Consider the following 10,691-nt stretch of genomic DNA (forward strand, 5'->3'; position numbering starts at 1 on the left):
GAGAGAGATTGCACCGGTTGAATTAAATGGCTAGAATGAGATCACATCCTCAAAAGAGTTTGAACGAAAACAGAGTGGAAACACGAATCTTTGAGATATCTTGAGCATTCCAGAACAATAGAATAGCGAGAAATGAATGAATATGAGGTGCACTGGCATGAGAAGGTATTTGAAACGAGGAAAGGATATGATCAACACCGAAAGCTTGAATTGGCAACACCGGAGAAGAAAAAAAGAATGAAGAATGATGAACTAGAAACTTCGTTAGAATCTTTATGAGAATCACCGGATAAGAATATTGGTAGAAAAGGATGGAGAGACTTCACATCAACAAGATGGATACTCGATTAAGAAATCTGAGTCCTTGAAGAAAAAAAAACAAGGGAGGGAGGGTGGGAAAAACAACGACAATTTGGAATGGATGAAACGAACACCGTTGAGAAGAAGTGATAATTGCTCTTGCGGTAGTTGAAATGATCGGAACCACTTGGAGAGAAAACACGCCGGTTGAAAAAGGATTAACAAGATAGACTCGATGATCAAGAAGGATTAGTATTCACATAGGAATATGAGAACACCATTTGGAAAAGGTATGGAATCAACATTTGACTTCGAAGCAACTCGAATACCACAAATAAAACAAAACAAAGGATTTGGCTTGCGGAATGAGCCAGAACAAACATATGATAGAGATTTCGTCCGAAGTTTTCGTGGTGGGGCCTACACGGGCTCGATCGTACAGCACCATCATGTACAAGGCAGTGCACATGACATACGAAGCGTCCCCGAGTCGGCATAGCCAAGGACTCTTTAAGACACAACGAGACCACTGTAAAATCGACCGTGAATAGGCGGACCACTAGACGTCGAACCCCAATTTCATATCATACATCTGTCGGAAAGATATCCTAAGACCTACTTGAATTCCCACCTATGAAACTCCCGAAATTTTCCGGTTATGCAATCAGGTGTTGGGGATACAGGGGAAGCATAATATCTCACCCAAACTAGCAAATCCTACATCCAGCTGTATCCATCCTTCAACACATAACCAAGAAACCTTCGGAAATCGTCTACCTCAACCTTCGAAAAGCATCCGTTATACAAGTCATGGCAATACTCCCGTACTCACCTCAGTACTGGGTTATCGGGGTTATCTCACCAACAACTGCATAAAAGAGATTTTCGATGTCGGCATACTAAACTCAGGTATTCCAGAACTGCAACGATAAAATTATGACGACAACACCTCAGAGCTCAACTCCCCGGGACACTTCCACTAAACCCCTGACAGGAGGCACCAAGACAATGTTCTCATCATAAAACCATCGGAACGATTCCAAGATACCCGCGTGATCCTAAATTTTTTTTAGTGAAATTTGAGAAGAGAAGAGTCAAAACTCTACGTCAGGATGCCTTACCAGAGCGATGAAGAGACTGGGGAGTAAAAAGAATTCCTAACTCTCCGATATATATAATCCTAAATGACTCAAAATATTTTTCTAGACACAACTCGGCCGCTAAAAACGATCACGCAATGGGGCTCCTAAGGTCGGGGAAGGCTCTGATACCAACTTGTAACACCCTCGATGCGACTATATCTCCCATGTGTCGAGGCACGACTTAGAGGCATAATCGCATTGAAGGCATATGTCGCAAGTGAGGTAATCTTCACACAACCCATGTAATATAATAAGGAAAAGGATACATAGTTGGCTTACAATCGCCACTTCACACAATTACATGAATAAAGCATTACATCAACCAAAAACAATCAGGGCCCGACTACGGAACCAAAATAAAAGAAGAACCCCAAATGCGACAAAGGTCCCCGATCGACCCCAACTGGGCTCCACTACTGATCAACTAAAACGGAAACAACACAAAGGAAAAGATCTTCATCAAGCTCCTCCTGAGCTTGGTTGCGCCATTTGCACAGACTCATCAGCACCTGCAAGCTGGTTTTGGAAGTAACTGTGAGCCACGGGGACTCAGCAATCTCGCACCCGCGAGATCAAGACTATTTAAGCTTATAGGAAGGCTGGGGGTAATGAGGTGGAGCTGCAGCAAGCGACTAGCATATATGGTGGCTACATTCGCAAAAGAGAGCGAGAAGAGAAGCAAGGCACGGTCGTGAAGCTAGTAGCGATCAAGAAGTGATCCTGAAACTACTTACGTCAAACATAACTCCAACACCGTGTTCACTTCCCGGACTCCACCGAGAAGAGACCATCACGGTTACGCACGCGGTTGATGTATTTTAATTAAGGTCAAGTTCAGGTTTTCTACAACCGGATGTTACCAAATTCCCATCTGCCCATAACCGCGGGCACAGCTTTCGAAAGTTCAAATCCCTGCAGGGGTGTCCCAACTTAGCCCATCACAAGCTCTCACGGTCAACGAAGGAATAGACCTCCACCCGAGACATTCCGATCAGACTCGGTATCCCGGTACAACAAGACATTTCGACAGGGTAAAACTAAACCAGCAACACCGCCCGAATGTGCCGACAAATCCCGATAGGAGCTGCACATATCTCTTTCTCAGGGCACACTCAGATGAGACTAGCTACGAGTAAAACCAACCCTCAAGTTTCCCCGAGGTGGCCCCGCAGGCAGCTCAGTTCGGACCAACACTCAGATGAGCACTGGCCCGGGGGGGGGGGGTTAAAATAATGATGACCCTTGGGCGCGCGACCCCCAAGGGAAAAGAAAAGGCTAGGTGGCAAATGGTAAAACCAATGTTGGGCATTGCTGGAAAAGCTTTACTTAAGGCGAACTGTCAAGGGGTTCCCATTATAGCCCAACCGCGTAAGGGACGCAAAATCCGGGAACATAACACCGATATGACGGAAACTAGGGCGGCAAGAGTGGAACAAAACACCAGGCATAGGGCCGAGCCTTCCACCCTTTACCAAGTATATAGATGCATTAATTAAATCAGATATATAGTGATATCCCAACAAGTAAAAAAATATCCCAACAAGGAACGGCATCCAATCTTCACCTGCAACTAGCAACGCTATAAGAGGGGCTGAGCAAAGCGGTAACATAGCCAAACAACGGTTTGCTAGGACATGGTGGATTAGAGGTTTAGCATGGCAATTTGGGAGGCTGACAAGCAAATGGTAGGCATCGTAGCATTGGCATAGCAAAAGAGCGAGCAAACTAGCATAGCAAAGATAGTAGTGATTTCGAGGGTATGGTCATCTTGCCTGAAATCCCGCAAGGAAGAAGAACGAGTCCATGAAGAAGACAAACGGACGTAGACGAATGGATCCTCACAACCTCGACGTTATCGGAACCAACCCGAAGAAGCAAACACCGGAAAAGAAGCACACAACATAGTAAACAACCAACACAACGACATGGCACGATGCACAATCGAGTATGATGCATGTCCGGTTTAATGAAACATGGCATGGCAAAGTGCAACAAACAACACTACAAATTAAGTGGAGCTCAATACGCAACGAGTTGCATATTGATGAAACACCACGACACGTTATTTAGTTTGATCTCGTTTATGTACTCAACAATATTAAATGTTGGTTAACATGGCAAGAGGGTGAAGCACAACGAAACTACCTATCTAGGCAAGTTTAAATGAGGCCGGAAGTAACGAACAACAATTCCGGAAAATCCCCATAGCATATTTTAGATTTGGTACTGTTCTGCCCTAAACAATATTTTAGAGTTGTTAAACATGCAAGATGAGTGCACCACGTTAAACTAGACATTTTTCTACCCCATTTACATATATAAGTTTATTAAATCGGAGCTACGGTTATTTAGTTATGAAATAAAGCATTTTAGCATGGCATAGGAGTAAATTAATGCAAACAACATTTTAACATTTCAAACATAGATGAAAGTTGGATATTATTAAACTACACAAAATTCTGAGCAAGTTTCATATATAAAACATTTTAATCCGATGCACGGTTAGTGAGTTATTAAATGCATGAACTAGGGGGACTAAACTGTAAAACTGGCAGTCTCAGGAATAATAGACAAATCGTCCAGACGCTGGAAAAAAAACATGCATCTGGCCGAATCTGAGGAAGCCCAACAGCGAGGAAGAGAAAATAGGAGGGGCGCTGGGGTCGGCTCACCCTTGGGCCTGGCCCGGTCGGAGGGAGAGGCAGGCCAGCTGGGCTGGCGCGGTGCGGAGGAGGTGGCCCGGCTGGGCCTGGCGCTGCGGCCCACGCGGCTGGCGAAGGGAGCTGGGGAGGAGGCCGAGCGAGGCCGGCGCTGGAGATGGGCCCGGGAGCGCGGCCCGAAATGAAGAGGAAGGAGGCCGGCGAGCTGGGCCAGACTCGGGCGTGGCCCACGTGGAGGCGCGACGCGGTCAACGCAGATGGATCGGGCTCCTCCCGATCTGGCGCAGGGAGCGATGACTCCGGTGAAGCCGTGGTCGGCGGCGCGGTTCCGGCGGAGATGTGCTCCGGTGAGGGGAGGCCGGCCGTGAGCAGGAAGGGGCGGATCCCGGCGCGTGATGACCGGATCTGGCGACAGCGGCGCCGGACGGGGCTCCAAGTCGCAGGGCGGCGTGCTCCGGCGAAGGTTGCAGGCGAGGTCGCCGGCGGAGAGACGCTAGGCGGCGGAGGCGCAGATCGAGGGGCTCCTCCCCTCGACCGGCTACGGGAGCGAGGACACGCGGGGTGCCTGCGGGCGGCGGCGGAGATCCGGGCTCGCGCGGGCCCCGGATGGGCTCCGCGGGCCGGCGGCGAAGTGGGGCGACGCGGAAGCCGGTTGGGACAGGTGGCGGCCGCGGGTTGGAGGAGAGCGGCGGCGGGGCTGAGGTGGCGCGCTCCGATTGGTTGGAGTGAGGTGGCGCGCGGGGGCGGACATGTCTGGTGCAGCGCGGACGCATCCAGTGGCGCGGGGAGGAGTGGATCTAGGGTTTAGACTGCGAAATGATCCGAAATTTCGGGGAGGGGTGCTCTTTTATAGGTAGAGGGAGCTAGGAAGCTCCAAATGAGGTGCGGTTTTTGGCCACGCGATCGTGATCGAACGACCGAGACGATGGAGCAGAGTTAGGTGGGTTTTGGGGCCAAAATGGAAGGGTGTTGGGCTGCAACACACACGAGGCCTTCTCGGTCCCTCGGTTAACCGTTGGAGTATCAAACGAAGTCCAAATGGTACGAAACTTGACAGGCGGTCTACCGTTAGTAAACCAAGGCCGCATGACAAGTCTCGGTCAATCCGGAAATGTTTAACCCCCACACAAGAAAGAAAGGTAGAAATGACCACCGGAGGAGAACGAAGCGCCAAAATGCAAAACGGGCAACGGGGAAAATGCTCGGATGCATGAGACGAACACGTATGCAAATGCAATGCACATGATGACATGATATGAGATGCATGACACGCAAGCAATGACAACGCAACAACAGCGAATAACTGCACGACACCTGGCACATCGGTCTCGGGGCGTTACATTTACATCCACCAGTATATTTGTACATACACGTTCGCGACCAGAATGACAACGCTACGTATGCTTCGACCAGGTGGGTCCCGACTATCAGGCACTTCCTTGCGTGCAAAGATGTAGCTGGTGGGTCCCAGCAGTCAGGGGGGCGAATCGTTTTTTTTTTGCCCGGACGCACTTCCTTGCATGCGAAGATGTAGCTGCTGGGTCCCAGCAGTCAAGGGGGCGAATCGTTTTTTTGCCTGGACGCACTTCCTTGCATGCGAAGATGTAGCTGGTGGGTCCCAGAAGTCAGAGGGAAACGTTTTTTTTCGCAAAATACGGTGGCCCGTCTGGTGGGTCCCCGCTCTCAGGTGGAGGAATCATTATTTTGTGCGTAATAAGGAGGCACTTCCTTACTGCAGCCATGGACCCAGCTATGAGCCTCTCCACGTACAGTCCACGTCCGATGGAAGTCATTCCTTGACCATGTTGACCACGCCGCGCCGAGAGAACCACGACGGTGGACGACGACGAGGACTAGGAAGGGGACGTCTCGGAGCCGGGGAAGACGCAGCAGTGGATGCCCATGCGAAGAGGAGTATGAGGGTTCACTGGTTCGGCTGCGGTGTGAGGCTGCTGCCACCGCAGAATAACAGGGGGTGTGGGTGAGAGGGATGGCATGGCCAGCGGTGGGAGTAGTAGGGGGCGGTGAGGCCTCCGCGGCATCATAGCCGGCCACGGGAAGAAGGAGCACGCGGCACGACCGGCGCTGGTTTGGACGGCTGGAGCAAGAAGACCAGAGGTTGAAGAAGCACTACGGCCGTTCGATGAACATCGTATGGTAACAGGAGCTAGAATCATTCATATTGACTAAGTTGACAAAGCCCTCCGTCCCCGTCAACTTGGTAGGCCCACAAGTCAGCCTCCCACTATGCTGGGTTCCAGCTGGCAGGGGGAATATTCATTTTTTGTGCATAATAATGAGGCACTTCCTTGCATGCGAATATAGCTGGTGGGTCCGACATGTCAGCGGGGGGCATGTTATTTTTGCGAAATACAGAGGCCCTTCCGGTGGGTCCCAGATGTCAGGTGGAGGAATCATCATTTTGCGCATAATAAGGAGGCATTTCCTTGTGTGTGGGTGTGGACCCAGCTGTTAGCCTCTCCACGCACAGTCTACTTCCGATGGTGTCGTTTGTTGACCATGTTGACCACGCCGCGCCGAGCGCATCCAAGGTGGTGTACGACGGCGAGGCCCCGGACAGCAAGGAGCCGGAGATGGGAAGACGCGGGAGTAGAGTCGTAGACGGACAGGTGTACGAGGGTTAACTGGTTCTAGTGCGGTGTGGTTCGGCAGTCCGTGGAGAAGAACAGGAGGTGTGGAGGGGTGGAGGGATGGCCTGGCCAATGATGGAGTAGCGCTTCATAGCGAAACATGCTAAGCAGAGCTGCTAGCAGCAGGATGCGGGAGGTGGTCCCGGCGGCGCTGGAGGAAGAAGACGAGAGATTGAAGATGGGTGCCGGTCGTTGGATGTAAATCAAATGGCTAACATGTTAGAATCATTTGTTGACTAAATTGACAATGACTTGCATTGGCTTCGACCTATTGGCCCACATTTCAGCCTCCAAAAATGTGGCACGTATTCAACCCATTTTTTCAGAATTTACAATCTTTTTTTGCGCGGTAGAATTTATAGTCAATTTGATATTTTTTTGAATGACAGCCATTAGCTAGGTTGGGTGAACAAATAATGTAGCGTCCATGTGGCCCATTTATTTTATGTGCTAAAAAATTGCATGTCATTTGCACTTTCTCGAAATACACGATTTTGCTGGGCTGATTCTAATTATAATTTTGGGTTGGGCCAGCAATGTTATCAAAAAATAAAAAGGGGCTGAGTATTTTGTTATAAATATATTTAAATAATAAGTGATATTATTACATTCGTCCTTAAATCTTACCAAGCTTTTTTACACAACCACTAGGATTTTCGTGCCAAAACAATCCAGGATTTTATTTGTTAAGAAATTGTTTTTATAAGTTAATAAGATGTGGGATATTGTTTTCTTACATATGTAAGTATCTGTTAAATATATGATGACAATAAAAATAACATATAATAACATATTTTTTTTAGAAAAACAGGGAGCATCTCCCTGGTTCCATTGTTGAGAACGAAACCACAACATATTTTGATACAGCAGCTCAAAGAGCAGTTCGAAAGCAAAGGTAGAAAAGCTACAAACTAGGGGGGTGGATGAACAAGTTCTTTGAATAACACAAATCACCCGAGCAGTGCCAAAGGCAGAGCGGATAGAGCACTCAAATGACACAAGGAGGGTCCAATGAAGCCTTCATGGTCTTCAGCCGAGGGGCCGTGTCAGCCTGCGGCGACCAGTAAGCAAGCGAAGACACCGGGCTGGAAGGCATAGCATGGTGGATGTCCCTCTTTTTCGGCACCAGGTGCCAATCGTCTTCATCAGAGATCTTGAGACGAGCCCACGAGTCCAGCCCCAGAGCAGGTCGAGCCTTGTTCAGCCACAAGTGATCGCCAACGGTTTCTGGAGGGATCTTGTTAGGGTTTCCACGAAGCTCATCAACTTGTCCTTGTCCGATCCGGAGGAGAGAATCGCCCAGTTCCTCACCATGTTCCTAATCAACCTCAAGACCTGCGGAATGGAAATCCAGGAGGTGTTACTGAAAATCATAGCATTTCTATATTTCTAGAGGCACCAAAGGACAGCTGAGCTAACCGTATTTAAAACTGAGCACTTTTTGGTAGCAATCTAGAATCTGGCGACAGATTCGAAGGATGAGCCAATCTGACTAGAGAAATATTCCTCAATGTGGGCCCAAAGATGTTTAGAAACTATACATTCAAAAAATAGGTGAGAACAAGACTCTTGTTCCAAGCAGTAAACACAATCAAGGGGTTTGATGATGTGTTTCTTCCTAAGGTTATCCCTAGTCATCAATTTGTTTTTGGAGAGAAGCCAGGGAAATACATGAATTTTAGGAGGAACTCTCAATTTCCAAACAGCAGGGATAAACACGGGTTGAACCCCTCTAAAGTTGGTAACATGATAGATGGAGCTGGAGGAATACTTCCCCTTATTGTCCAGCTGCCAAATCAGCGCATCCGGCTCGGCAGTAAAGGTAATGCTTTTGGCAATTTTCTCCAACTGGAACCATTGTTCCATGAGACTATCACTAAAGTTCCTTCTAAAAGAGAGTTTTAGGCATTGAACATCCCAAACTTCATTGACACTTTTGTTAAGCTCATTGCAGACAGAGTAAATATGCCAAAATTGGACTGCTAGGGGGGATGTGCCAAACCAAGTATCTTCCCAGAACCTGGTTGTGCTCCCATCCCCTATGTTCCATCTGTAGCCAATTTTCACAGCATGCATAATAGATTTTAATCCTTTCCAGAATCTAGAGGTCTTAGGGTTGGAGGAAGGGACAAAAATATTAGGTTTATTTCCTAGGTATTTATGGGCAATAAGAAGCTTCCAGGGTTTCAGGTCTTCCTCATAGAATTTTTTAATCCAAGACCCTAGAAGACAGATGTTAATATCTTGGAGGTTAGGTATGCCTAGGCCTCTAAAATCTTTTTTTCATAGAAACTAGGGCCCAATTAGCAAGGTGTAGCTTCCTATTTCCCTCAAAATCATTCAACAAGCAATGAGTCATCTGAGAATTGATGAGGTTAACTGCCCATTTAGGGAACTTGAAGAAGGAGAGGAGATACACTGGAATGCTAGCGAAACAAGCTTGTATGAGGATCAATCTACCTCTGTAAGAGAGAAGTTTGCCCCTACACCAAGCAATCATTTTAATGATTTTATCTAGAAGGGGTTGGATATCCTCTCTCCTCAGTTTATCATAGTGGAGAGGGATACCTAGGTACTTAATGGGGAAGTTACCTTTATTACAGACTAGAATAGAGAGGAAGTCAGCTAACTCCTGATCATCCATGTTTATAGGGATGAGTTCACTTTTAGAGTAGTTGATTCTCATGCCTGAGACTTATTCAAAATAGGTTAGAACAGTTTTCAGATTGCTAGCATGTGTGGAGTCATTGTCTAAGAAAAGGATGGTATCATCTGCATATTGAAGGCAGATGATGCCACCAGGGCAGACCTCAGGACAGAGCCCTGCAACCAGACTATGATCAACAACTTTGCTCAGCATTTTAGTAAGAATGGCCACTACTAAATTAAACAAAAGCAGGGAGATGGGCTCACCTTGCCTAAGGCCTTTACCAGCAAGGAAAAAATCACTTTCACAGTTATTTAACTTGACCCCAATAGACCCCCATGAGTAAGTTGTTGGATCCAACTAGTCCATTTACCCCCAAAACCTCTAAGCTCCAGGAGTTTCATAAGGAAATCAAGGTCAACTTTATCGAAGGCAGTCTAAACTAGAACTACCGTCTAGAGAAAAATTCTCACAAACAGAGCCTTCAGATCTGTTTTGGTGAGGGTAAATAAAGGAAGAGAATTCAATGCCATCATTAAGAGAAGTAACATCTACACCAATCTTAGCAGCAATGGCATTGAAGGAAGGATCATTAAAGTTGGAGAAGGAAGTGTGTTTCATACCCTAGGGTTTTTAAACTTCCAGGTTCTGATCCTCTTTGAGCTGTTGAGCCTTTTCAATAATGGTTCTCTTGTCACCAGCTACCCTGGCACTGGTTCTGGTGGCTTGAATAGGACCCCATTCGAGAAGGTGCTTCTCCTTAGGAAGGGCAGGGAAGTCAGAGTTATTCTTTGAGTCCAAATTGTCTGGGAGTTCAGTTGTTTCAACAAGTGCCTCTTGATCCTCTTGTAGATCTACAGAACCTTCTAATTCCATCAGATCATCATCTTCCAGGAGCTCCATTTCCCTAAGGAGGTTGAATCCATTAGTTTCATCAAGCACAGAATTCAAGATCTTTTCCTGGATGCTGGGTTGAGGAGTGTATGGAGAATCAGGGAGGTGTGTCTAGAGGACTGAAGTGGGTGTAGTTTCTCCAAGCATCTGATTGTGGCCAAAAGATTGTCCTCTGATATTAGGGCCCCCAGAATTGGCAGCAGGCCCTTTATCTGATTCAGATCTAGAGCTCCTGTTGGATTCAGCATCTTCAGTAAGATTGGTACCAGTTTCAGCTGCAGAGACATATGTACCAGCAGAGAGGTTGGTGGAGGTGCCAGTTTCAGTGGGGGTTAAGGACTCCACCTCAATGAGTAGCCTGTAGATTTTGTTCCCAACTCCAAAAAGCCTTTCAACA

At 47.4% G+C, this 10,691-nt stretch overlaps 1 pseudogene; it reads right to left on the reverse strand.

Annotated features, from left to right (window-relative positions):
• The window catches only part of LOC123129560 (uncharacterized), a 53,449-nt pseudogene extending 43,146 nt beyond the window's left edge, over window positions 1–10,303 (reverse strand).
• Between the last annotated feature and the right edge of the window lie 388 nt (window positions 10,304–10,691).

This window comes from Triticum aestivum, chromosome 6A (assembly GCF_018294505.1).
Source record: "Triticum aestivum cultivar Chinese Spring chromosome 6A, IWGSC CS RefSeq v2.1, whole genome shotgun sequence".
Lineage (NCBI taxonomy): Eukaryota > Viridiplantae > Streptophyta > Magnoliopsida > Poales > Poaceae > Triticum > Triticum aestivum.